Source organism: Vidua chalybeata, chromosome 2, assembly GCF_026979565.1.
Source record: "Vidua chalybeata isolate OUT-0048 chromosome 2, bVidCha1 merged haplotype, whole genome shotgun sequence".
In the NCBI taxonomy this organism is placed as follows: domain Eukaryota; kingdom Metazoa; phylum Chordata; class Aves; order Passeriformes; family Viduidae; genus Vidua; species Vidua chalybeata.
In genome coordinates, this window is record NC_071531.1 from 47,434,429 (window position 1) to 47,461,066 (window position 26,638).

A 26,638-nucleotide genomic window follows, 5' to 3' on the forward strand; every position below is an offset into this window, starting at 1 on the left:
TCAGTCAGTATGGATTGATGTTTGTGCCCACTGGACTCTTAAAAGCTGGCTTATATATATTAGCTAACATCCTAATATTGCACTTAATTAGATAAGGTTTAGCATTCTAAATAAAACCAAAATCTTGCCTCAGGCAGATTAGATTGTTTTAATAAGAATTAAGAAGGCTTTTCAAGTGGATTGAGATAATGTTATTAAAGCATGCCTACTTTATCCTTTGAGATAGGAAAGTGGAGGTCCAAGTAAGGAAAATTTTCCATACACAGGTTTTGAGGATAACCATGAAAGTCATGCTTGATATACATCATATAGGACTTTAATTTTAGACTGCTAGGAAGTCATGAGAGAGAGCAAAACCCTTATTATTGCTCCATTTGTTGTGTTGTTGCTTCAGAGTTTTGATCTGTTAGTTTACAGATTCTGTAAGGTTTGATTAAGGTATAGAGACTTCAGGATTGGACTGACAGTTGATCCTAGTAACAATGGAAACAAATAACATTTTTCCAAATTATTTTTCTGTATGATGTAAGCTACAAATAAATACATTGAATTTAGACAAATTTAGAAATTCCTCTATTAATAGCCTCAGGATTTTTTTTTCTTACTTTGCTCTTTAATGGTTTGAAACTTGATTAAAATTTCTTTTTTGAGATCAGGGTCATAGCAGTAAAAAAAAAAAGGAAAATAAAGGAAAAGATACATGGATTCAAGTAAAGAATAAATAGTGCTTTGGATAGAAATAAAATGTGTTCCTAAAGGATTTGAGATTATGTTCAGGTGAGTATTTACATTCAACAGATTTACCAAATCAGTCTTCAAAAGCCAAAAATTCTCCAAATGTGGAAGTGCGGTAGTTAAATTGTTGTGATGATTAGCACAATAGATTTTTTACACTTTCTTACTAAACTCCGAGCATTTAAATGTACAGTATTACCTGTATTGCCCTTTTCACTTTTGGTAAAACACAAAAGAATTAATTTTTGTAATGAGTGAAATCTTAGGTCTTTTTCTCAGGTGGCAGGAAGAGAGCAGAATGCATTTCTGTTCTACAGTGGAACATTTAAATATTTTTAGGAATTAATGGTTGGGAAAGATGGATTTGAACAGTCTGTCTTGTCTCAGATGTTCCTAGATGGGTGCAGGTACAGCAAGTAATAATGATTTCATCTGCTGAGACTAATTTCTCAATCAGTCACCGGAGCTGAGTGCCAGAAAGAAATTGGCTGAATGCAAGAGCATGCTTGATTGAGTAGTGTCTGTAAGAATAGTGTTGAATAGATGTCTTGCTGAAAATGTCATCATTTGTCATGTTGGGTCATCTTAAATAAATCACTTACAGATTGGGATTGCAGGTAGACAGCACACCAGACATGGGACAAAGCACACCAAATCTTTACCAATGAAAATACTTGGGTGTTTTCCTCTTTATGCAATATGATTTTAAACTGGAATCTTAGAAATAAAAAATAATGTCTTGTTGAAGTCAGGACAGTTTGACTCAAAAAAACACGTGCATATAAAGTGCAGATATGTATAGTACTTTTGATTTCAAAAATATTACACTTTTCAATATGTGGAGACTCCTATGTGTTATTTCTCTTCATACTAATTCTTTCTGGTCCTTATCCCTTTCCTTGACCTATCCTAACCATAATATGTAATACATTATTTCCACTTATAGGATGAAAGGGGAAAGAGAAGGATGAAACATGCATTTTTCATTAGTATTCTGTGCCTGAAAGTTTAGGACAAGGTCAAAAAACTGATTACCTTGCTGCATGTAATTTTTCCTACATTTTCAGAAATATAAAAGGTTTTTTCCATTCATGTGACATTGAATCCACTATTTCAGAAAGATCTTATTTTCATTGTTTTGGTATGAATTTTATTACTCAAGAAGGTTTTATGTGTTTTTGTTTTAACCCATTGGCACTGTGTTTCAGATGAAAGAGGCAGAGGTTTTACTACCATAAAAGCATGAACTGCTGCTGTTCTTCTGTCACAGGGATTGTTCAGTACAGAGCCAATGTAGTTGCTTTTGGACATGAGTAGCAATGATTTTGTTTGAAACAGAGTGGGAGTTCAGTGTTTTCAGCCTTGGGAGAAGGCAACAGAGGCTGTGCTACATATTGCTACATATCTGAAGTTTCTCTTTACATGTGGTGTAAGAAGCATTTTTTTTTCTCTGACTTAACTGTGCATGCTGATTACAGAAGCTTATGGCTAAAATGTTCAAACTGCTAGACTAAAATGGGTCGGTTCCCATTTTGGTAGAAGTTACCAATAATCAGAAGCTTTGACAATGTAGTCTGTTATTATGTAGGATTATTTATGGATATTTTAATACTTGGGGGTTTAAGTTACATTTTAAAATGGTCTTGCCAAGGGAGACAGTCTGTTTCTAAAAGGTAAAGAACTGTATAATCAGAGGAGCTCTGCTTTCACGAAAGACTGCTGTATAATTACCAAGCCACTTAGTGCACCTGAGATAGGTTACAAGCGATAGCACTTGGTGCCATTTAGGAGTTGCAGGCACAAGTTTCATTTGGAGAGTCTGAGCCAGTACACAAGGGTGTACTACGAAGAATCACCAACTTACAGACATAGAGAGCCCCTTGAACAAAGGGAGTTTTTTTCTTTTTTACCATCACTTTATTTTGATCTAGAAGTGGTGCATATGAATGAGTCATAAGTCATGTTGTTGTTCCTCTGTTTACTGATGAAAGAATGTATTGATGCTCTCATAGTGTGCCTCAAAAAACCACATCAGGATGGAAAATCTTTAAATGACCAAATTTACCACTGTCAAGTTCAGAAATGAATACAAACATCAGGGCTATAGCAAGCTGTGTTTCAAAATTAGTTGCACTGTAAGTAAATTGCACTAATTGGTTATGCTAAAACTGTTACTATAATTAGACACAGTTCCGCTTTAGGTCTCAAAATCAACTCAGACTTTTGCCAGCTTCCTCTGTAGTGCAGTTTTATTAATTACTGATTTACTTAACATGTTGTTGTTTCTTGTAAGACACATATAAAAGTTGGTGTATCACAAACTGTCAAATGCATGAAGTGAACAGTTTTTCTTCCCTCTCATTTCTCTTTCATAAAGTATTGCAAAGAGGAGGAAGTTGTGAAATAGTTTTATTTACTTTGGGTCATTTTATTTATGAATTTTGTTTAATTATTGTAGACAGAGTGCTAATTTGATGGATTGCTGTTTTGTGATTCCCTCCCCTCTCTCCCCACCCCCCTCACAGTCATTCCCCTGAAGTATATGGCAGTATGAAGTATGTAAGTAGCACAGTCAAGGGACCAAGAATTCACTTTGTGAACTTAACCTAAGTGCAGCTGCATTAAATAGTAAGGCAAAGCAGGAGCATCAATGCCTTCTTGCAGAACTTATTGAATGCATTGTACCTTTCACAAGTAGGTTTACTCTCCTATCTCTGCTGCTCTGCAGATGGAGATTATGCAGTTGTTTATCATGTATATGTTTTTATGCCTCAGTGTCTTTTCTTTTTTTGAGAAACATTGTGTTCATTCTTTAAAACTATTGCATGAGGATACCATAATACTGTTATTAAAAAAAAACCTCAAAACTAGCCACATGTGAAGGTTATCTTAACTGCCCACTGCCTACTACTCTCAATACTGTTCTTGGGGAGGAAGGCTTTCCTCAGATCCCTTCATCCCAGGTGGAAGAAAAAGACTCTGTGAGTTATTCTGAAATAAATGTGGCTGGGGGGAGGCATAGGTTATGGTATAAAAGATGAACTTTCCATCAGGGCTGTGCCTGACCTTTTCTCTCCTGCACACGCACAACTGCAACACAAAGTCTGAAAGTGTTCAAGTGTTTCTGGCCACCTCTCTACTCTAAATCAGACAGTAGGTGGAAATGTTCCTGGACAATGGATTGCAATTGCCCACACTACTGAAGTGTTAAGACTTTGCCTGGTGTGAGTTAAGCATGTGCCAAAAAGTACTCTCCCAAGCTATTCCCTACCACATTTCAGGAGCCATTCCCAAAAGTCAGTTTGCCAGCAGGTCCTTCTTTTAGAGGTTAAAGGAGTTGCCCAGCATGGACACTGTCCTTTTGGGGCCAGCTGGAACACAGTGCCCAGGAACAGTCTTGGACAGATTTATTTGCAGTCCAGGAGGAAAGAGATCCCTCCCACAAATGTCATCTCAAGAGAAATTCACTCACAAAGACAGACATTCTCATGAGTTCAGATGACACAATCTAATCCTGAAGTAGAAACTTAATTGCACAGAAGCAACCTATTTAATTTTTTTAACTCAAAGGAGTAAGGCAATTGGCAAGATAATTTTTTAGAATTTTGCAAAGCTTGCTCCAGTGTAGTTACATAAAATTATATATTGATATTTTGTATCTAACCTGAACTAGTTTTTGTTTGTTTGTTTGTTTGTTTGTTTAGGGGAATGTTTTTTTTTTTTTTTCCCAAAATTGTTTCTTAAGTATATATTGCCAAATCATGAAAACAGACTTTTTCCTATACTTTCTTTCACTAAAAAGTATGATTTAGTATGTCACAGCACGTGATTTTTAACAATGAATTGAGATGGTGTTTCTTGCTTTTGGAAATTACATATATCTCTGAAGAAAAGAGCCATAAAAGATAGTTTCCTTTCATGGTAATCATTACTTCATCTTTTCCCAAGATATGGAAAGTGTTCTCTCTTTATTGCTTTCAGCCCTGTGCTCTCTTAGCCCCCAGGTTATACAGTGGGTGACTTATGGAATGTTGCAGTTGCTAAGTGATTTTGCACACTTTCATAGAGAAAAACTGGTGTGTAAAGTATTGCACTTGAGCTTAGCCTCTGAGAGGACAAATCTTACTAAAATATTTCAAGTGTGTGCAAAATATATTTCTGCATACATGCAGTCTGAGGGATGTGGTTGGAGAGAAAAGAACTGTCACAATTCACCCCTTAAGGTCTCTGCTTTAGAAAAAGGAATCAATGTCAACTTTTTTTTTTTTAAGTTGATAAATTAAGCTAAGTGAAATATTAGAAGGAAAGATATCTTGTTCAGTTTATTAAATGTGTCCAGGATTTGTGCTGTTTACATTTCACATAGTTTTTATCCAAAGACCTCACTTCAGCTGCAAGATTGGTGGGTGAAATGCGTAGCCACACTGGAGGCAAGGACAAAATTCTCCTTGACCTCCTTGAAACTTTGTATAGACAAGAGGTGAATTCCTGAATATGTACTGATTGAACATACACTTGAATGGATATCCTGGGAAAATCCCAGCTGCCTAGGGGGAATAAAAAAAGTTTACAATTGCATGACATACACTTTTGAATGAAGGAGTAGCTATCTTAGTTTAGGATTTTTAACCTTCATTCTGATCCTACTTAACTTACTTTACTACTAAGATAATTTATTCCTACCACTGCTGTAGGATGTATGTAGTTGCTTCCTTTAGGCATCTTTTATATTTTGCTGAGAGATTCTGTTTTGAGGGGTTAATTCCATTAAGGGTGCTGTAGATTCCTGTTAGGCTTTTTGCTGACAGACTTGTGCTGATAAAAGCTTGTGTGTAGACTTTCTCCCTTTATTTCACCTTACTGTTATCAAACCATTCTTGTGTACTGAAGCTGCAACAGTCTGAATTCAGTTTAGCTCAGCTCTTGCAAAAAAGTCTAGGGAGAGTATTTATTTGGTTTAGCTGACAGTCTGGTTAATTGGAATAAACTCATTCATACTAATAGTATCTGCACAGTGTTTTGTGACTTACTAAATCAGCTCTAAGCACTACCTGAAGTTACATGAGTGAAAATATGCTTCAAGTAAAGCACAGTAAGCTGCTGTCAGACAGAAGTGTCTGTGTGTACTAGCATTATTTTCATCTGAGATGCACATTAAGATGGGCAAAATATTGATACAGTTACATATCTACATTGCACTTTCTATCACCTGTAGATATAGATATATAGAGAGATAGATAAATAGATATATGCACATCACAATTACATCTTTCTTAGGGGGAATGAGGAATTGAATTACCATATTTCACTGTTAAAGATGCTCTTCTTCCAGAGTATCAGCTTTTGCTGTAATATTGTCCCGTGGTTTTTAAACAATACGGTGAAAAATGCTCCTTTCTCCTACCCCTGAGAGAGAGCATCTGCAGATTGAATTGCACCTACCCCATACTCTGGCATGATGGTCCAGTAAACAGAACAGCCTTTTTCCACTTTGTACTTTCAGTGACAAATGAGTGATGAAAATACAAGTTTTCTTATTGCTAATCATACAAATATGGCAACCTTCAAAGCCTTTGTCAGTTCCCAAAGCAGCTGAGAGGCAGCTCTTGTGCAGATGCACAAATATGCAGAACTACTACTTTGGGAGGAGATATCATCACAGGATGAGTGATAAAGAGAAGGATGAGTGCACAGATGTGATGTCCTATAGAAACCACCCGTGAGCAGCAGTGGCCATGAAATAATGAATTATGGGTTTACTGTTGGTGGGACTTTACTGAGAGATTCAGTCCCACAGTAGTATAGACACTAAGTAGATACAAAGAAAATTCATTTCTAAATTTCTAAATTTAGGGACTTAAACCCTAATTGTCCCTATTGTCCACATGTGATTTAGACATCTCATGTTGAGGGCATGAAAGGTATTGTTTTCTTCAATGGTTTTTTGTTGATTTTGGTTTGATCCTTTTTCTTTTTTTTTTTTTTTTTTTTTTTCTTTTTTTTCCCTGGTGACTATATGGATATAGGATACAGCATTCATGGCAATGAAAAAAAAAAAAAGAACAAAAAACCAAACCTGTCATCCTTGGTAACAATTTCAGAGATGTACAATAAGGTTTACTGGGACAAGGAAATGCCAGAGATCAAAAAAATGTTGAAGTTAATGTTTTGTGATGTTTTGGTGTTTACTTCTTTGCCAGGGTGGGTATGTTGTTGTGGTGTTACTGATTTTTATCCACTGTTTGTTTTAGTCTTTCTTTCCTAACAGTTCTTGTCTTCTTCAGGCCTCTTAGGGTCTGCCAGTTCTATGGTCATAGATCATGCATTTGCCTTAATGAAAAAATATTGGATATTAAATATGAAAACATAACCCTGTCTAAAACTATGTAACAGCATTGCAGGACAGTGGTTGCTAGCATTGCAGGGAGTTTGTGATTTTTAGGTTTTGGTTTTTAATAGTTTAACTGGGGCCCAGATTCACAAGTTGGGTAAATCAACCTGGCATCACTACTGACAGCAATGTCCTGCTGATTTCCATGAGCAGAGTGTTTGGCCAATAACTTACTACCAAAAGACCCATGGTACCATGGTACCCCATGGTACTCCCCACAGTAGAGTAATAATCTTAAGATTTTATCAGCTTTTGTTTCTTTCTGCATCATTGTTTTCACTATAACTTAAGACAGTTAAGATTCCTTATTTATAATACTTTAAGAGCTATTTTTTATTACATTCAAGATGCTTATGCAAAAGGAATTCCTTTAATTCAGTCACAACTTTAGGATCCTGGGATCACTTCAGTGTTCCCAGACTTGTTGTGAAAAAAAGCACTCCTGCAAAAGGTAGAAAACCAATAATTTCAATTTACATGCAACAGTGTTTTAAGTTTTTAAAAAATACTTAAAGCATGCTTTGTGTGGTGGGCATTTATGCTGGGTCTATTTATTACAGAGTGAATAATATTTTTCAAGAATGATTCATCTGGGTTATTTCAGAGACTGCCTTGATTTCTGGTCATTTCTATAGATACTGCAATTCATAGTCATTACTAAGCTAGTGGTTTGATCTAACCTCAGCTACCTGTTGCTGGCTGTGAATGGAAGAACTTATTTTTAGTGTGAAACCACAATATGAATATTTTCCACTCTGAAAGTATAAAAAACCCTTTAAGTAGAAATTTTACTCCTTCACTGTGATGTGCTGTGGCTCTGATGTCAGACATACTGGGTTCTTCTTACAGAAAATCCTCTAAAATGCCTTATTCTCTATTGAAATTGACAAGAATTTCCTCCACTTAACCCCTTCAGTGCCCCCAGGCGTTCAGCTCACATCAAACAAAAGGGAGCTTCTCTACCTCCTAGATAGGGATAGTGGGATGTTGACAAATGTAAAATGAAAAATAAGGAGGCAGAAAAACCTAGGCCTTTGGAAGGAGGTTAGTGGGCATGCTCACATAGCTGTGATCCGTGAGAGGCAGCGTCTCTGGGGGCTGTTACTTTCAGTAACAACTTACAGCTTACAACTGCAAAACCACTGCGACTGCCCTGCTGCTACGGAAACCTTCATTTTGGCCTGATGTGGTCCTCCTTTGTTTGTTGAGCTGGGCTATTTGGGGCTGATTCTGCCATTTCTGCAAGATTCAGAATCAGAAATGGTCTGTAATTTCGGGCAATATCAGCTCTGATTGGTAAGAGTCAATGGATTAATTGTGCTAGAAAGCTACCTACAACTCTTGGGCATGTGAAGCCTGTAGTTATATGTGGAGTTATGAAAGCTTCACCCACCATGGGCTACATTGCAGAAGAATGAGAATCTGAGACCTATGTAAAGCCATTGGCCTATACACAAACTTCCTATTTTTTTATGTAAAACATTTGAATTACATTAGAGATTAGATGAAGAAATGACAATCAATATCCTGGTTCCTTTATACTTCATTTATAATTTTGCAAACAAGCCTAATCTAGAGTGCAGTTAAAAGCAATAAATAAAATGGAAAAAAGGATATAGAACAGTTTAAAAACCAGGAGAGTTCATAGCCCATACCCAAAGCTAAAGGACAAGAAATAGCTCCTGAGACTTGACTGAGAGCATGGCTTCCACTGAATATAGGGCTTTTAGGTAATTCATGGGCTTTGGTTGCTGTTCACCACCAAGTTTTTGCTGTTTCAGTCAGAGAGGCTACTGACCTTCCCTGCTTAGATTGTCACCATATTTCCACAGCTTTAAAAAGATTTCAAAATAATTTGTGGACTTCTTTGACGGAGGGAAATTAGTTCTTCCTTCATATTTGTGATGCCTCAGAAGTTCTCATTTTCTTCACTTTCTTAAGAGGCCAAAGGGAAGAAGTAGTCCATGGTTTAATTCTGTCAACTCAATTCATCTATCTTAGGTGAAGACAACTGTTGTCTTTGTGTCCACACTTTTAAGGGAAAAAAAAAAAACTTATGTTTCTTACCAACTGCTTGCTTACACATGATCATTAGCACAAGATAAAATGTCCATGTGGTTACAACTGCTGGAATTTCAGTGCATGTGGTTTGGTCATTCATGCTACCAAGAAAATGTTTACCATCTCTACCAATGTATGTCAAAAGCTACAGTCATGGTCTTAGCACTGTGATTTTGATAAGTAGAAAATATTTGTTTAAAAGACATGAGCAACTAAGTATCATTGCCCAACCAATTTTCTCTAGAGAAGATAAGATCTGAGCTTCTGGTTAACACCTTCAAATATGTTACTGACCACCTTGCATTTCACATCTGTGTCTCAAAATGCAAGAGGTCTTGCTTTTATAAATCTAAATATTTCTTCTCCTCCTTCCTGACCAGCTGCAAGGAGTTTTTACAGGTACTCACCACTTCATTGCCCAAGCAGGATCTGTTTGATTTTTGGTCTAGAAGCAGAAAGGACAGGCAGAGCATTTCAGGAGATCCCCCCTCCTGGTTGCAGAGAGGAAGAAATAGTGGGAGCCTATATCAGTATGCATTCTAAATGATGTGACGAGTAAACATCCTTTTGGTAAGCGAGCAGTCTTACCACAGGACTGTAAATATTTTTGGTAATTACATTTTTTTAATCTTACTTTTTAGTGTGATTTTTAGTGTGAAAGAGCCACCTTTGCTTTCAGATTCCTGTTTGCCCTGCACAGAATGGAATCTTGACCAAGGTTAAAACCTGGATTCAACTCCTGCCAATTTACAGGAACTATAACAACAGGTTTTTCAGGAGTTATAAATTTGTAAGGGCTACAGTAATAAACTAATATTTTGTATTCCCTTGCTTGATAAACACTAGAAAGAGCAGAACATGCAGTAAAGGAAGAGCCTGCTGATAGGTTAATTTAGGTACCTCATAAGAGACTTCTGAGAAGTGGTAACCAGGCTGAGATGCATCCATAATCAGGAGCTGGTTGAGAAGATGTGTAAGGCAATCTTCAGGGACAAACAACCTTCACAATTAGACACAGTCTTATCAACACCTGTAATGATAACCAGCTTCCACAGCCCAACTGCAATCTGCTTCTGGGCAGCCTTAATCTCTTTCACTTCTCTACATTCAGTGTTAAAAGTAAGACATGCACTTTGAGTGTATCTGTGAACTGTTTGCTTTATGAACCATAGCTCCTTGAACACAAATTAAAATGAATGGGGAGCTTGGGTGTACTGTCTACTATCCCAGTGCAACAGTGGTAGACGTGAGTGAGATAGGAAGGAAACGGACTGCAGACAGTGGCCATGTCTGCACATTATCTCTAAAGAGCATCTTTCCTGTCACCATCAGAAAATACATCCTGGGCTATATGAACCACTCTTCTGAGGCTATAGAAAGTCCCTGTGTTCTTAAGACATTTTTGAGAAACAGAAATCCATACCAAGACAGAACTATCTTGGGTTTTCCTGAAGTAGGTGTAGGGGAATTATAGTGTGTCAGCTGCTATCCACTACAGCCTATCAAGGCTTAGGTGGCTGCCAGCATCTCCATCTGGATTCTCCTAGAAAATGTGTAGAAGTAAAGAAAAAACCCAAAAAAAACAAAACTCATAGAGTGGTGCTAGATCTAAGAATTTTTTTTTTCCAATTGAATGGATATAGCTGACACTGGGCAAAGATAAAAATTCTTCTGCTAAATATGTTGATATAGTAATTTTCTACAGTGACCTTAGGGAAGATTTTTCACTAAAATTCAGCTTTTCAAACATTTAAGTCAACAAGACACTGCATCTGGTATCCCACAGGAAGCCCAACACAGATGAGAACCTCCAACCTTATGGATGGTTCTGCAAAGTTAGCAAGTTGGCTGGGTGATGCTAGCAAAAATTCACACCCAGGAGATCAGCACTGGAACATCCAGAAAAAGATATAACCATGGATACATCAGTATTTAAAGAAATAATAAAGTACTTCTTCAAGAAACTTCCCGCATCCAATCTAGTGTTTTAAAGGCTTTTAATAACCTTTCTGTTAGTTTCTAAAGCCTACTATCTCAATCCATTCTAACATGCTTGTCTGCAATATCCTTGAGCAAGGAGTTCCACTGTTGTACTCTAAATCTAGCTTTTAGCTGACCAAAGAAGGTAAGATTTATTTCACTCCAAAGACTTGCAAACTGATTTTTATAGATGTACTTCACTACCTTTATAAGGATTGAAGGTTCACTGACCGATCTGTACTTTGATCTATAATTTCTTGATTGTTTTGTAGCATTTTACCTGTAGTATGAACCCTCAGGTGCAGCACAAAGCTAATTCATCTAATTGTGTGCATATGTTTCTAGGGCCCCTGCACCAAGCTTCACTGTTTTCTGTAGACATTTATTAGGTTGCTAATATTTTTGTTAAGTCACAGAAAAGAAATATTACCAGATGGCTTCCTTTATCTTCACAGCTCAAATTCCTGCCACAATTATCAAGAAAGATGCAGGGTACAAAAATCATGACAATGTCGTTGTTTTTTTGTAAGGCAAATGTATGAATAGCAGCTGAGTTATACCTTGGGAGTTTCTTCTCATGAGGAGGGAAACATACCTCAGTATTGGGGCATAAATAACTTTAGATTTTTCTATCTATGTTTGGTAAAATGTTCAAGTCCTTCTGTATCTTCTTCAAGTTTGTATCTTTTCAGGTTTTTTCATCTAGCACTAAGAGTGTGGTAGTCTTTGGAGTTTCCTGTAGTCTCTTGCAATGTATAAGGGCTTTCACTGTTTCTGTGTCAGTTATTATCAAAATTATTATTATCAGCAGTAGCCTTCCCACCCACCCCCCCTAAATCCAGAAAGATTAGAATTACATCCTGCTCTGGGAGGGATAGAGAGGACACCCCTTATATATAATGTCAAGCATAAACCCAAAATGTACTTAGTGGCATGAAATACAGATAAGGTTAGATGCACTGGTGGAATCTGGCTGGTTAGGTCATGTTTATAACTCCTTCGCACAGCAGCAAGGAGGATAAACCAGTTTATCTGGTCTATTGATTTTTTTGTTGCTGTGAATCCTGATACTTTGATTTTTTTGGCTCGAATCTTTATGCTGCAAAAAGGGTGAAACTGATGCTTAGGGCCATCTCCCTGGGGGTAATATATGGATCAGGTATGCAGGTTGCTGGCAGAGGATTTTCTAAGGTAAGTCTGCAAAACATGCAGCTACAGGTCTCTGTTTAGGAAGGGTTTCAAACCCACCTCTCTTATTTTACATGTTAAATGTGGCCTAGAGGAACATACACCCACACCAAATGGAAAAGCCAAATTTCCTTCCAGTTCCAAAAACATTATAGGCATCTGCCAAATGACATTTCTAATTCTTCCCGTAAAAAATGGAAAGCTAAACAGTAGCATCACCCTTCCAATAAATCCATTCCAAACTCTTCCTGATTTATTCCAGATACTCTGCATTTTGGTGAGGCTGTTAAATAATACCTGCTTTTGTTCTCCTTATGGGGCTTACCTCAGAAAGTATTTTATATAGTTGTTCTTTCAGAGACTTTTAAAAATGCTCTAGAAATCATAAAGAGGCAAAGTTTGACTTCTGATACACGTGTTCAGTTCCTATTGACTTCATTGGGGAATTTCAAGCCGGAATAAACCACAGTGTTGGAAATAGTTACTTAGGCATGCTAAGGAAAATGAGTAGTTCTGAATAATTTTTAATACTGCCATCAACTACAACAGAATTTAAGCACATTAATTTCATTTTTTTAATAAAAGAAAGAGACAAATCATTAAAATATGCTTAAGAAGTCAAAGAAATTGTGAAATGAAGAAAGCCACAAAGACTTCTTGTCTGGAGGGTCTTTTTAAGAACTAGTTAATCACAACATCTCACAATAGATGTATGATCTCTAAGATGTAATTAAACATAAAGCTGTAACTCATTTCTTACTGTGGTGAGATTGTTGAAAAGCATCCAAATTCATGTTACCGTAAAGAAAATTGGTCCTAAAACCATTTTTTTCCTTTTACATTACAATGACATTGAAAAGGCTGTTTTCATCTGTCACTGTTGTCCATCATTTTGTTCTGGAAGGTTTTTGAAGCCTGACTACTTGGACAAGCACAAGCCCAAGGTCCTCTGGCTGTGACCTGACCTGGACAGACACAGCCAGATCCTGTCCAAAATCAAGTAATTGCACTCAGGTTGCTCAACCCTGCTGGTTACTTCAAAACACAAGTGCCATGTGAATGTCTATATGACTTTGGATCAGAGCTGGCTCATGTCTGGCCATCTGAAGAGCAGACAGACAAGCTTGCATCTGTCTGTACCTGTCGCTGTAGACATACCCTAAAGCTGATAAATAGCTGATTTTTTTTTTTAATGTCACAGTAAACAATGGATATGGAATGTCAAGTAATCATCACGGAGCTGAAATATCCTCAACAAAGAAAACAGGTAAAACAATGCAAATAAAATGAGATTTTCTTTCCTCCCACACCCATAAACTGTCATGCAAGTGCAACAGCTGGAATTGACATAAACCCTTTTTGAAAAGCTAATTTAGTAATGAGCAGTCACCTTTAATTTGTTCATTATTCTCTTATTTTAATGTTTCTTCTTATTTTAAGAAGAATTTTGGTATTTCCAAAATCTGATCCAGAAATACTAGCTATTGGTACAGGAATTACCTGTACAGGAGAACCTGTAAAATGTTCAGTTTTCTTTCATAAAATTAAAGGTCCTGGTAAACGTTGAATAAGATTCCATATGTTGAACTTTTAAGTGTTTCATGAATGGGTCTGTTGTCAAAATTTTCCCAAAGTAAATTCAGCAATGTAACAATGTAAAATGTCCATTATAAGTCTGAAAAAACATTTACATCTTCAGTAATTAGAAAGAACATTCCTGGTAAAAATAGAAGATGGATCTATAATCATCACTGGTCATTTAGAGCAATGTTGTCTAATACTATTTACTTAACTTGTTATCATAAATATTTGCAGGTTTATTTTTTACTTTTACCTTGCCAGTTCAGTTTTTCCTTTTCCATCTTCAAAAGCTGTCTTTTTGAGATTCTACTGGTTACTTTGCTATTTAAGTACTGATGCAACCTTCTGCCAAATATTACAGTCCCTAGTCTGGGAATTCATCCTACGTGGCCTGCTACAAGTTGCCACAGTGATGGCTTATTTTTGGGTTTGTGCTTTTGTGGGTGAATATGAAGGACCGATGATCACATATTGTCTGGAAACATTGTTATAAATGGGAGAGGGGTTTATGAGACTCTTCCAGACACCTTTCCCAAGTTTTCTGAGATGCTCTAATAACTTAAGAGAAAAGCGGGACTAAAGCTTTTGCACCTGACTTGGGTCCCTATCCATTCCCCAAATTCAGATGGATCAGACAACTGATTTAAAGAACTGCTTGTCCTCAGCGTGATCAAAGAGCCATTCCATTTTGCAGCAGGACACTGTATTCACAAATAACACATTTTAAAGAAGTCTTTTAAAGCTGTAACTCTCACCATGACTTTAGTCATAGGTCTATGCCACAAAACGGAACTTTGTTCTAGCAGGGGACAAACAGGTGACAGTCAAGTCCAGAGGTGCAGCTGAATTAAAGGCTTTGCATTAACTGAATGACAAATAACTTTAATCAGAGCAGCACTCTACAACTAAAATATCTCCTATTTCAGTAAGAAGCAGTACTATGTCCTCAAAAGCAGAACAGAACATGAAGTAGCTACAGGGCTTCATGTGTGGATATAAATTCAGATCTGATGAGCCATCTCAAACTTTTCTCCAGCTGCTTTGATGACATCATTGGTTTCACTATCTACAGCGGCACCATTGTCAGATTAAACAATGACAGTTCTAAAACTATCCTCTCTGCTTTCCTGACAGATATTCATATGCTGCATAAGAGGGAAAAATAATCTTCATGTCATCATATTTTTTTCCTTTTTTCATTTCCTTTTCTTTTTTTCCTCCCATATAATTCCCTTTTGTCCTTCAGGTCTTAATTGCAATTCATTATTATTTTTGTGAAGAGCAGCCTTATGAAGGCAAAGAGTTAAAGACGTCACTTTAAATGACAAAAGCTGAACACTTTACCCCACTTTCAGTCTCTCATCTATTCATCCTTTTCATTGTGAACTTCGCTATTTCAGCTTTCTAAGCTCTTCAACTACCTGCCCCTAATTTGTATTCCTGGGAAGAGGCCTAGGCTAGTTATTTTGCATTTGTGTGCTAATGGTGCTGAGTTTGCTTCTAAGAGGAAGAACAGGGAGGGGAGGGCAGGAACCTCCAAAAGGGTTTAAGTGGGAGTGGGGGTGAAGGTGCAGGAAGGGTTGTTTGGGGGAGAGTCATGCTGAATTTTAACCCTGAATGCTTTCTTATACAATTTTGCACAAAGCCCTCCCGATTATATGGAAAATGACACCCTGTGAAAACTTGCCTGTTCATATACACCTTTTAAACAAATAGGTTAGTCAAGTATCTGGAAAGCCTGGGAGACAGTTGGGTCATCTTTTTATTAATACATTAAATCATGACATACATTTTCTCAAAGCTTTTTTTTTTTTTTACATATGCCCTTGAAAATTATGCAACTTATGCAAAGTATGTATAGTATTCTAAAATACATTTATTAGTGGAAACAGTCTGTACATGTAAATGATAGCAGTGCAACCCTGCTCTGCTTTGTTTGATAAAACCTTTTATTTTCACAGGGTTAATTTTGCCTGTGTGCTTAGATGCCGTGTGAGATAAAATACCTTTCATTAGATTAAATAGGCAAACAGAGGCTTTTTGACTTATTGACTAGTATTTCAAAGCCTAGCATTTCTTATGCTAATCATTTTTATAACTAATTTAACAGACGTAAAAGAATGTCATTATGAATAATTAGCGATGTTAGTAATTTAGTTTCTAATTAACCAGGGATGTGGCAGACCATTACAGATGGGAATTCTCATTAGCCATGAGAGGCATGGGCGTTTTGCTGCTTATTATAGATTCTGCCTATATTTAAAAATGGTTTGGTTGTTCACAGTTTTTAATGCAAAGCACTTTCACTTCACGCTGCTGGGTTCATCAGCTTGTTGCACTTCGTCACACTGTAAACCAGACAACTATGCAAAGCACCTGATGCAACAAAGCGTGTAGGCAGTCATTTTCCATTTAATGAATTCTTGTATGACAGTAGTTCTTACCCCAACTCCACACCCAAAAGGTGGATTTGCAAAAGGGGCATTTTTCTTTTGCAGGTGTAAGTTGCTTGCAATACAATTAAGCACAGACATATTAGATCTTCAGATCTGTGCCCATGATTCATTTTCTGCATAAAAACAAAAGGGAGCCTACCCGCTTATGTCTCCCTGTCTCTCTGAGCTTGTGACATACTTTTACAGAACTACTGCAGTCTCTATAGCATCTATTCTCCCTGCCTAGGCTTCCACAGGTGTCTGCACAACAGTTCTGGGGTATGAAAAAGGCAGCCCCTTTACACTCTTATATACCCTGTGTGAAATTCCACACACCAGTGCTGTTTCTGCTCTTATTACTTTTTGTTTTCTTTAGTGACAATTTCCAAAATTATTACTTATTCTAAATGATCAAATTCTCATTCAGTAAGACACAATGAAAATACAACCATCTAGAGAAAGGGTTTTCTTCCATTTGGAAAAAAAAAATATATATATTTACATGCATTTTCAGTTTCTCAAATACTCTAAATCATTTGGAATCAGTACAGTCAACTTGTTTGGAAAAGACACTGAACACTGTTTACAGTAATTATAAGTAATTTTGCAATTTGTAATCTTGATTAGCATATCAGCAATATGGATGAGCCATTAAACTCTTTAAGAAGGACAGTCTGCCCCATGATTTATTAGTCTCAGGAAAGCAGGGCAGTGACAATTGCATGAGGTACAGCAGCAAATAAACCTGGAGGAGAAAAGCTCCCTCCAAGTTCTGAAATTTGGGTTATAAAGAAATGTTCACCCCAGTTATGGCAGACTTTGTCTAAAGAACTAAGACATGCACAGTTTTTCAAGAATGACCCAGTTAAACTGCTGTAAACTGTTTATTCTGAATATACATAACACACCTCCATGCACCGTTTAAAGTAGTTTAACTAGATTAATTTAAACTGTCCCTTTAGTTAACCACTGCAACTTTCTCCAGTAGGGAGAAATAAAAGTGATTTCAAGTCAGGTCATTCATTGTTTCTGTCCAAACCTGTTTGTGATTCCTCTCACTTGGGAACAAGTGTGTCCCATTTCAATTCCTCTCTTGGACTCTGCATCAAAAATATTAGAAGGTGTAAATTAAAATGAACTGCTGTTTCAATTCAAGTGGTCACATAGGGAAGAAGTAGAGATTCCTGATATGCTTATTAGTCTACTTATGTATATTGTATAGCCAGTTAAAATTTGCCTAAGATACAATTGAACATACTTAGTCAGATTAGAAAATATTTTTTTCTTTTCATAGCAGAGATTAGAGCACTAACCACAGCTATGGCAAATCAGTGTTCAGTGCCTGCTCTACTACCGATATCATAATACAAATGACCTTGGGCAAGTCACTTAGCATATATCTGCACTGCAGTCAGACAACCTAACCTTAAAGTTCAGCATTCCTGAACTTTTTAGCAGCACCACTAGACCACTGTCAACCGCCACTGTTTTCAAAGAACACTGTGGCCCCCTATAAAAATTTTAATCCAAAGTACCATTGTGACAATTTTGTTTTATACAGTTCAGCAAACCACTTACTATAAATTGGGAATTGCAGATGGGAATCACTCCAATGTCATGGCTTCAATGTGGACTAAATGCTGATGGTCCCTGGCAGATTTGAGCATCCCAGGCTGCTTTGTCTATACTTCCATGAGTGCCCGAGTGCCTGAGCTGGTCACTGCCACCAACACTGCCATGCTTGTCCTTGCTAATGCCACACTTCCCCATGGCAGTGAAGACAGGGCCTCAGCTCCTCACCTGTAACAGGATCAGTCTTCCTCACAGGTAGACTCACAATCTGAACATAAACATATCAAAAGACTGTGAGGAATGCAGATGCTTAGGGTTAATGAGAGTATTTTATATGTAGTCTAAAACACACTAAGTAGTTATCTTCTCAACTTTCCCTAGGAGCTAGTGGGAAGCCTTATTGGCTAGAGGTATGAACAGTCTCCTAAAATGAAGGTGGGATTATTACATATATATTATAATTATTATGCAATAATAAATAAAATAACAATTTATATTATGTATTATTATATATTACATTATATAACTGTTAAAAATTATCTCAGTTCCGTTGGTTTAACCAATATCTGATCAGTCTGATCTCTCTCTAGCTTGACTACAACAGAAATTTAGAAAAACAAAAAAGTACCAGACCATTTTAAAAGAACAGAAGATGTTGTAAGAAAAGAGGTTGTGTTACAATGAGTGCCCCATGGCCAGCAACTACCTTCACAGATGCTAGAATCAGATAGCTTGTTTGGCTTTATCCTCAGAATTAATGTGACATACCTAAATCTTCAGGCTTGTCTCTGAAATCTTATGGTAATGCACACTCCCAGTTGAAGGGAGTGGGGAAGGTACCTACCTGCATATCACTTCCAGAGGATATCAAGTAAGGAGTAGCATAAATAAAATCTGTAAAAATACCAGATTTGGGGCAATCAGAATACAGTCTGGTGGTGGTGTTCTTTGATCTAAATCAGTTTCTTCATCCTTAGTTGCAAATTCTTTTCAACAAGACAAGCAAGAGTAGACTGCTTTCTTAGGGAAACTTTGCCTGAATTAGGTTAAAAAATATACATTGCATACATCGTCCTCTTAGGTTACTTTTGTTAGGAGTAAACCAACTGCACAATGTCATGAGCTTTTTCAGGGGTTAAAACAACCAAAAGAAACCCAAGCAAGTCAAGCCAGGAGTGACTATGAGTCACTGACTATTTTTCTGTGGGGAAAGAGACCATGAATATTAATGCCTACAACTAGATCAGCTATATCTATAAATTGTATGAGTTCCCATTGATTTCAAGTTCTAGAAGATGAAAGTCTACATAGCTGTCCAGTTTTGATTGCTGTTTTTTTCTCTGCATGCTTCTTCTGAATGCTCTTGGAGAAAGAGAAAAATCTTTCAACTACAGTAATCTAGACTTCACTGTGCAATGACTGAAATATATATTGTTTTGTCACTTAGAGGTAATTGCTTAATAGAAAGTTGTCTGAGCTAGTTTCCTAAGATTGGGTGATGACATATCTGAACATCACTTATCCCAATCATGTAAGCAGGATCTGTATCTTAATAAAAATCCTCTGTGCTGGGTTTGGGTTTTCTTTCCTTTGTGTAATGGACTATCTTCTGATGCATAAAAATGAATAATTTAGTCATAATTGTACCACCACAAGTTTATTGTAAACTGAAGCCACAATTGCAATCTTGGATGCCACAAAAAAAAATTGCTATAAAAATTTCTAAATAGTTCTTTCTTCAGCTGCAATAACATACCATTTTGCATTACCAGATGTTAAAACTCTATAGATTATCTGACTGCAAATACTATATCAAAGGCAGTTCAAAAGAAAAGTAAAAATTATTTTCATATTTTTAATCATGCCTGCAGATGGGTTAAGATAATCTGTCATAGTTCAGAAGTAGAAAAGAAAAGAAACAGACTTGATGTAACTTGGCTCAGTGGTCTGTTTCAAATATGGTTCACACACAATGGGAAAAACAAACAGGTCTTTGCTTGAGAAAACAGATGCAGCAGACAAGTGCAAAATCTTACTCTGCTTGTTTCAAAAGCAAAAAACTAGCTTCTTAACCCACAGAGAGACAGATCACTCCAAAAATTCCATGTAAACTTTTATTTTTTTGAGATTCTTTCTGCGCTCCCCCCTTCCTCTTCCCACACACACTGAATCAACAAACCCAGATGTTCACAAGAACACGTCCCCTTGGTATCCCATCCTATGCCATGCAAGTGCAAGGGGAGATGCCTTACTGCAGATGCTCAGGAATTCCTCAGTGCTCATTGTTTTGCTGCAAAGTGATGTACAGAGTGCACGTTTTACTTCTGTATGGGAAAAGCTTCATGGACTGAACCTACTTCAGAAGCCCCTAAGATCTAGAAAATCTGTGCTTACAAAAACCGTGGCTTCTGACTGTCAGCTTTGGGTGTGCACATCCTGGGTCCTTGTCTTTTTAGCAACACAATGTTCCTTCTTATTTTGGCACAGCACTGAACTAAAGAAGGGGATCTGGAAGACAGAAAAGAGACTTATACTAATAAAAACTGCAACACATAATTATTATCTTTCTTATTTATGAAATTTATAGGGACTGGTGTTTCAGTTTATACCCACCGGAGCGTAGTCTTGGTCATCTGCTTGCCCGCTTTTGTCAAATAATTTCATTCACTGACACCTGTTTTATTTTCAGCCAGTCTGTGATTTAAACGTGTGACCACTTGAGTCTACAGAAAGCAGCAGGCTTAGGTTTTCTACACAGCGAGTCTTGTGTCACCTTCACCTAGTTTAGTTACGCCTGAATACCTCGTAGCACCCTTCAACCACCCTGTGTTGGAGGGGTTTAAAGCAGCGAATTCATCAGGAAAGTACCAAAAAAAAAAAAAAAACAAAAAAAAAACCCAACTCCCCAAGCCAACAGAGTTGGGGCTAGGATGGCGAACCAAACTGCCTGGTGTCTGACATTAGGGGGGGTTAAAAAAAAAAAAAAAAAAGGCAGTCCTTCACCATAAAGAATAACCTGGATGTTTACTGTGCCTGGCCGCACACCCAAGAGCAACGTCTGCGTGGCTCCCCTCCCCAGGCCGGATGGCTCCACAGCTCAGTGCCTTGGCTTAGGTGCAGTTGGAAATGCCCGAGAATGGCTCTTTGTTGATTTTCGCCTGTGCGAGAGAGCCTGGTGTTGCTGCGAAGCGAAGTGCTATTGAATTTGCTCACTCAGGCAGAACACTCGACAGGAAGGAAGGAAGCAGCCATTCTTTCTGGTCCTATTGTCTGGCCACCAGGCTTAGGCAATCAAACAGCCCTGTGGCCCGGCTGCGGCTCTCGCGCCGGCCGCTTCTGGTGGGCCCGCCTGGGGAAGGGGGGCAAGCGGGGGACGGCCTTCTCATGGTGCTTACTTTGTTTTCCCTGCACTCCATCACATCTTTTCACGGCTCAGGGCCTCAGGTAGTCCTTTCCTAGCCCTCCGCGTTTCTCCCGGGGAAGAGGGCTAGGGAAGGGGAGGGGTGAGAGCAGCCGCAGGTGGGGTGGAGCTGCTCAAAGCTGCCTCTGGACTGCCACTGGATGATAAGAAAGTGTGGGAGCAAACTGCAGGAGTCTATGAGGAGTCCTTCCGGGGCTAGGACATATTTCTGTCAAGATCAGAAGGCACTGCTTGGGGCTGAAGGCTTTTTAACAACACATGGATGGCTCTGGGTGACAAAGGGTGAAATGGGAAAGGTTGCAAAGGAGCAAAGCTGCATTTTGAAAGAGGTTCATTCAAAAATGTAGATTTCTAATTCCCCAGTCTGTGTCTCAGCTCCCTCTTCTCCCCAGAGAACAGGAAAGAATGAGAAGCAGAGCCAAAGGGACTGGTTTTGCGAGGCAGAATGCTGCAAGCCTGGCCTCAGCTTGTAGCAATGCCATGGGGGCAGGGTGAGTTCTGCTGAGGATTCCTGACAGAGGAAGTGCAAAAAGGGTAACTGGTCTAAGCATCCAGAGCAAAAATCTGTCTGCCACTGCATTTTACCTGCCCTATTACATCCCTGCAAGGGGGACGGCCCTTGCAGCACTTCAGTCTCAAATCAGGTGGCAGCCACAACGTTGCAGTGTGGATTTTGCTATGAAGCCTGTCTTGTTCTTACTGAAACGTGACCATGGGATAGCCCCCTACTATGGTTTGGTGGCTGGACAGCAATAGCTGCAGGCTCTTTTTTTGTTTGTGGTGGCCTTTTCTCAGACAATAAAATCCAGTGGTGGGCTGGGTAATAGGTGTGTCAGTGATATAATTCTTAATGTTGCATGATAGATAATAACATTAATAGATTATATTATCGCCCTGCAAATCTGTGATGTACAGTGAGATAGTAGAGCCTGGCAAATGCAGATGCATAGTGCTTACACAATCCTATTTCTGCAAGCCCAGGGATGGTTTCATGGTGGCTTAAGTGACTAAATCCAGACTCTAGTGCTCCCACCCTTGCTGGTATCCCCAGCTGCGTGTTCCAGAACCATCCTATTAGTCAATGTTATTGCTTCAAGTCTTGCTTGGTTGCAAGGCATGGGCACAGGTAGAAACAAATGACAGTCCTCAAGCCTGATCCCCTGGTCATCATACAGAGGTTGGTGTTGGCAGAAAGGGCAGGAGGGGGTGGCGGGGGGGGGGGGGCCAGGCAGCATAGGTTGGGAGCTGCCACAGCCTGGGTTCAGAAAGATGGATATTGCCTTTTGGCATGGCACCATGCTGAGACACTTCAAGTGCCATGCATTTCTGGCATAGCCAGAAATATTTCCTTATACCCAAGGAAGCCTACAGGTTGCAGTTGCAAGTTGTTGACTTCAACAGAAAGGCATGGATTGCTTTTAGGAACTGTGGCCTTGGAGTATACCCAACTTCCCACTTTTGTCTTAATCAGACCTCTGCTCAACCTGCTTGCACCTATCCTGGTGCAAATCTCAAACAACCTTGATGAGTTAATGGAATTATTCCAGGTTTGTCTGTGCAACAGGAAGAAATCAGCATGAATGAGACCATTTTTTTTTCCTTTTAATGGAAACAAGTAGGAATTACTAGAACAGAGAGTAATTTGTAGCCAAGAAGGACTTTTGAATTTGGATTTTATTACAAACTTGAAACTTGGGCCAGTTTTGATGGGATTTGTAAACGCTTTCAACAAATGTGGGCTGAGTTTCAAGTGAGGCTGGGCGCCGTTGTACAGGAATCTGGGCCAAGGTATGGTTTTGAGTGGAAAGCATATGAAACTCACCGCATTTTCCTGATTTAGAGTCTTGCTTTGATGTACTTGGTCCATTCAACCCAGAACTTAAAACAAAAACCCACATGGTGTTAGTACATTGGAGCCAAAACTATAATAAAAAATTCCCTTGAAACCCCATGATTCAAAGTGAGCACAGATCCAGATAGTCCTTATGATGCTACATTTAGCATATATATTTCTTATTTCAGAAACTTTAAATGCTCTGAAGTCTTTACTAAGTTCTTTATTCTTGAAAGATCTTATTGTAAGAGCTGCAGTGGAGTGGAAAGATTCAAAAATATTACTTTTGTTAAGACCTTGTCTATGGATGTATAAATAATCAATTATTTTTTTTCTCTCTTCCTAAATAAAAGATGTTGTTAGTGACCCTACTCTGTGTCTATGGGCTCTTTCACCATGCTCAGAACATGTGTCTGAGTCTTCCAACAGTGCATGAAGCAACATGAATAACATCTGTTACATGCTGTTTATTGTCTCATCCTTTCCCTTGAGATGCAGCATGTGCAATGGAGTGTCTTGTTCTGGTTGTTTTTTTTTTTTTGGTGTCATGATTTGTTTTATGATCAAGATACCACCTCTTTGAAAATGTCTTACAGGGGAAGTGAGTGGAGGATATTACTGGTTACAAACTGGAGGGAAAATTTCCCGTGAGATACTAATGATATTTTTTTTTTCCTTCTTTTTCTTTTTTTTTTTTTTGTTGTTGTTGAGAGACATTTTCACTTTACTGCAACAGTCACAAGCTCTGTGCACATATTTACAAATCTCATCAGAACTGCTTTCAAACATTTTTATTTGAACACAGCATAATGCAATTAGTGTTACTGCCCAGCACGCCTTTGATAGCACAGAGTGTGCTACAAGATTACTTCTCTCTCCTTTTCTGATGCATCAGAATTCCATATGAGCAGCCACCCAGCAACTTGGCTGGCTTTTACATTTCCAGTTAACTACCCTGAATCATAAAAGTCTGGGAAAGGATCTGAGAAATGTGTTCCTTCAACTACTGCAATGCTTCAGCAGTGAGGCTGCGTTTGTGTTACATGTGGAAGATCACATATCAGTATACGTCATTCATAGTCCTGTGCAGATCTGTTAGATGTTTCTGAGAGGGGCTGGTTGTCCCCAGCTGCCTGCCTGTAGAACATCCACAGAGCTAACGGGAGGTCTGCATGTGACTTGCTGACAGGATCAGGCCCTGGTGCTATAAGCAGTCAAAATATTTTGGGTTTTCATCAATAATCCCTGTATGAAGGGTCTTCTTTCCTGCACAGCTCTGTAATTAATCCTTGGCTGCTTTGGCTGTGATCCCAGTGGTCCAGGCCAAGAGGAAGTAGGGACAGGGCAGTCAGAATAGAGCTTTTATAGCTCATCACTGTTATAGCTCATCAGAATCAAAGAGGTGACCTCAAAAGTCATGTGGAAAAGGGAACTGAATTGTTTTGAAGGTGAAAAAGAGAATGGACAGCTGTGAAGATGCCATGATCAAAACTAAAGAGACAGCACAGCAGTAAAGGAACCAATGCTCATTTGCAGAATAACCACTGCTGGTGTTCCAAGGATATTGCCATTACCAGTGACCTTTCCTGGGAATAACTGCACAGGAACATACTCTGCAGTTTCTTCTACTTCTCACTGGAAATTCAGAAGACAAACCCAAACATGCAGAAGGTTTCCAAAGTTCTGTCTCCATCCATTTTTCCTCCTGGCAAATCCTGTTAGTCCCTTCTGCATATAAAGCAATGTGAAATAGAGCAAGAGCTGTTTCTAAGGATGATAGAGCAACACTGGATAACACTGGACAACTGTCATAACACACTGTCTCAACTAGAAGAGTGACTTGTCATTATTTCACCTGTCCATATACACTGGGTATTAGAGCTTATTTTTTTAAAAAATCATGCTTCTGGAGCATACATGCCAGGTGAAACACATCTCTGTACCAAAGCTCTGTATAGTCCTGGAGGAATGAGAAAACATTATGTTCTTGATTTCTCTGGCCAGCATATACTGGAGCTTAGCTGCCCTAACCAGCACAGCTTATGTGCAGTCACAACACTGACAAAGCAAGTACGTGCTTGCTCCTCTCCCTTTCCTTGACCTAACAATTTGCATAGGTCATAAGAGAGGCAATGATCTGGCCTGTAAAATTTCTTTGGACAGAGAAGTTAATGCTAATTCAACATGTTTAAATTTGCCAAGCTCCACCAGGCTGAACATGATTTTTAACAGAATCCCCACATACTAGATCCTGCATTGTGCTGTGGAGTTTCCTCAGCACAGCTAATCTACACCTTGTTTGATAAAAACCTGGTTCTATTGCTGGCTCCAAAGCTTTTTTCTGATTGCTGTTTTGATGTGAAAACATAGTGGACATCTGAGGTACTTCGGTTTCTTGTCGCACTTGTCCCTTCCCCCATATGGATTGTAAAGAGTTTGTTAAGCTGTCATATCTTGGAGATTAAGCTTTTGTGCAAGTTTTTTTTTTTTTTTTTTTTTTTGTTTTGTTTTGTTTTTTGTGTGTGTGTGTGTGGTTTTTTTTTTTGGGTTTTTTTTTTTTGTTTGTTTTTTTTTTTTTTTTTTTTTTTTTTTTTTTTTTAGGACAGACATGTGTAAAGGGGCCCTTTCAGCCAGAGAACAAGTGTTCCTTAATGGCCGTACACAATTTTTTGGCATGCATCCATACACTGGCAGTATGATCAAACATATCCCAGTAGACAGTAGAGCAGAGATAGTTGTAGGTATAGAGACCTTGGGAACACAAAGAAAATTATGTCATCTCTATTTTCTTTGAGGACCTCCATCAAGACTGAAGGCCCATGGTAAATAGTGATCCTGATTTCTCTGGAGTCAGCCTAAGGGACTGTCTGGAAAATTCCATACAAAACAAAAGGGCTGCTGAGCTGCCTTACTGACAAATTAACTTATCAGCTGGAGAAGTTTTGATTTACATTGAAATTCTCTGTTGGTTACTGAGAATCTCCCTTTTAAAATTAATGACCTCATAGCCAATGAAGGATGAAGCAGGAAAGGAAGTGTGCTGAAGACTGAACAGAAATCATCAGGTGAAAGGGGCTCTCTGTGATTATGGAATAAAAACTAGTCATTAGGGTCAAAAAAACCCCAAACAACTGGAGATCTTCTTCTCAGTGGTACTAGTGGTAGATGTTTTCTTGGAATAGAAAATTACTTCCCCCGCTCAGGATCTGTGGTACTATAAAAACAGGTCCCTTCAGAACTAACTTCCAAATCTGCTAACATAATACTCCTCTGAAGAAGAATAAGAATGTTTGGTTTACAGTTAATTAAGGGTTTTGGGTTAGGAACTTGAAATCTATCCATTAGGGTATGGTTTTCTGGTTAAGGAGTCATAAGTACACAGTACAGTTTATTAAATAGCTTGAAAAAGACAGTGTTTAAAATATGATAGATGCTTTGGT